Raw genomic sequence first — 2,766 nt, forward strand, 5'->3', positions numbered from 1 at the left:
CAAACCCAAAACACCTAATCTAAAACCTCTGCATATTAGCAGATGCCGGATTTTGTAGTTAGAACAAATATGTCAACAATTCACCAAGATACTAAGACTGTTTAACATCACTACTAGATCTTGGCAGAATTTTTGGTTATTTGTCTAACCCATTCCCTGTCCCCAGTTATTGAACAAACATTTATTATACATCATCTTATATACCAAACTAATTAAGTAAAATCAGGATGTATAATATGCTATGTTACTCAAGTCTATTTTTTATTAGTTAACCATTGTGATATTATAGGTGAAAGTTATTAAAAGGTCATTTAATTACATGTCCTTTACTTTATAGATAAAGAAACTTACGTCTATGTAGATGGAATGGCTTTGTTTAAGATCATACAATACGCAGCCCTGAAGGGGCACAAACCTAAGTTTTATTTCTAGAGCATATTTCCAGTATGCTCTGTTAACTTTAAACTATATACTCAAAGACATAGCTGATCATAACAATGGAAAGAAAGACTTAATGCCATGAATTTTTGTACCTGCTTCCTTGCTTCCTCCCCTTAGTAGAATTTTACCACCCCCTCACCCCCCCCCACCTTTTTTTTTCTTTTTTACCTTGGTGGACCTTTTTCTTAGGGAGCTCTATATTGGAATGCTTCTGGTATATTCCATTAAGGCTTTTCTGGATAGGTTCCTATTTATGGCATTTTAAGACTCTGAGGACTTAGAATTGTGAAGTATTTGGTAAAGAGAAGGGAACAGGGACTGGAATGACTCAAAGAGTTATAGAAGCAGACTAGCATGTATAATGGAGTGAACTGGGGAAATGTCTGCAACTTTATATTCAGGAAAGAGGAAAATTATTTAAGTTGAATGTAAGAGGGAAGTTTGAAGCAGAAATTTGAGGTATAGGTGATATCTAGTCTTGTCATCTACAAAATAGGAATATACTTGTTATGCCTGTGTTACAATATTTTTCTAAGGATGTCAGGGAGAAAGGATTTAGAGACCTCCAAGCTGTAGTGTACTATTTAAGATGATGATGCTTGATAAAGTTGATAGTGATAGTTAGGTATGTGGTAGAAAGGAAAGAGAAGACAAAGAGGTAGAGTAAGTATAGAAAGCATGGTGATTTGTAAAAAGCATTGAGATTGTATGATAGAGCTTAAGAGATAGAAGAGAAAATTAAATATAGATTAGATAAGAAGAGTTAAAGGAGCACCTCAAAGGAATGAATAATTTGAGTATGCTAATTTAGAATAGTGGCTAGTTAGTAGAATGATTGAAATTAAGGAGGAACCTTATATCAACCATTTGAAAGCTACTTAGTATATATATTTTCCAGCTTTAGCAAGTCAGAGAAAGGCAGATATATTTTATAGTGTATGTGGATAGAAAAAGTGATAGTGGTTCTATAGATTTTTAATATAGTTATTAACTCAAAGCAGGTACTTAGGTTGCTGGATTGAGAGGAGACTGCTGTTTCCAGGTGAATGTCAGGAAAGGAGGTTGTTTGGCATTTTAAAAAAATGTTCTTCTGTAAAATGCTTATTATGAAATATCTGACTTAAGAAAAGGCCAAGAATGTTACAGTGAACATCCATATATCCACTGCCCAATTTAAGAACCCCCCCCCCAAAAAAAACCCCAATACATTCAAGCTCCCTGTACCCTCACTCCCTGACCGCCTCCTCCTTCCCTCCAAGGAGGGAAGGATAATCATTAGGATAATCATTATCCTAATTTTGATGGTTCTTGTATTATTCTGGAATCTTTTCTTAAAGAAAACAAAGAAGAAACAATAAAGTTAAAAGGAAACAAACTTGATTCAAATGTCATGAAGCTGGTTGCAGACCTTTCTGTTAATGCAGGACGCAGCGCAGTGTGGCAGAGGTGAGGGTGTTTAAGAGTCTGGAGAAAAAGCTGAAATATAATGTAGCTTAATTAAGTGGAGGAAAAGAGAGTTCAGCTGCATGATACAAAGGTTCCGGTCTTAGCAGATTCCACAAGGTCCCTTGCCTTCTCTGTGATCTGTCAAGGCAAACTTAGGGGGCTTCCCTAATCCACCTGGACATGTGGACAGTGACAGCTTCAAGGAGCTGGATCCTTCTATTGAGCACATGACAGTTCCCAGTGAGTCCCAGGAGGCAAGGGCAGAGAGCATGGCTGTTCTCACAGAACTACTCCACAAGTAAGCTGTGGTTGACTTTTTCAGGAATTTCGTACAATACTTTATTTTAAAAGATCTGAGCAGAACGTAGGGCAAAGGCCTCTAAGCAGTGTTGTGTGGCAAATCAAATGTCCTTGTTTATGGAGTCATGGTGGGTCGGGGTCAGGGGTTAGGGTTGGGGGTGAGGTAATGGGATCTGATTAGACGTTGTATGAAGAAGATGATAGTAGTATAATCATTGCATTATACGTTTATTTTCCCATACATATATTGGAAAGTAAAAAAAAAAAATACGTCATCACTTACGTGAACTGAAAAAAGGACAAAAGTATTATCTGATTAGTGAGCTGATGAAAAATTTAAAATCAGTGTTATCCATCCTTAAAGGACTAACTGAAGTCCCACCGACTACAAGAAACTTTCCCATAAGTTCATCTTTAATCAACCCCTACCTTTGTTTGTATTGTACAGTACACAATTTATTGCTAAATAAATAATTATTCTTTAATTATTTCACACATATTAATTGACTCCTCTCAAGTTGAGGGTATTGAGAGCAAAAACCGTATCTTACACTTTATTTATTTATTTATTTATTTATT

The sequence above is a fragment of the Myotis davidii genome, unplaced genomic scaffold (genome assembly GCF_000327345.1).
Source record: "Myotis davidii unplaced genomic scaffold, ASM32734v1 scaffold539, whole genome shotgun sequence".
NCBI lineage: Eukaryota > Metazoa > Chordata > Mammalia > Chiroptera > Vespertilionidae > Myotis > Myotis davidii.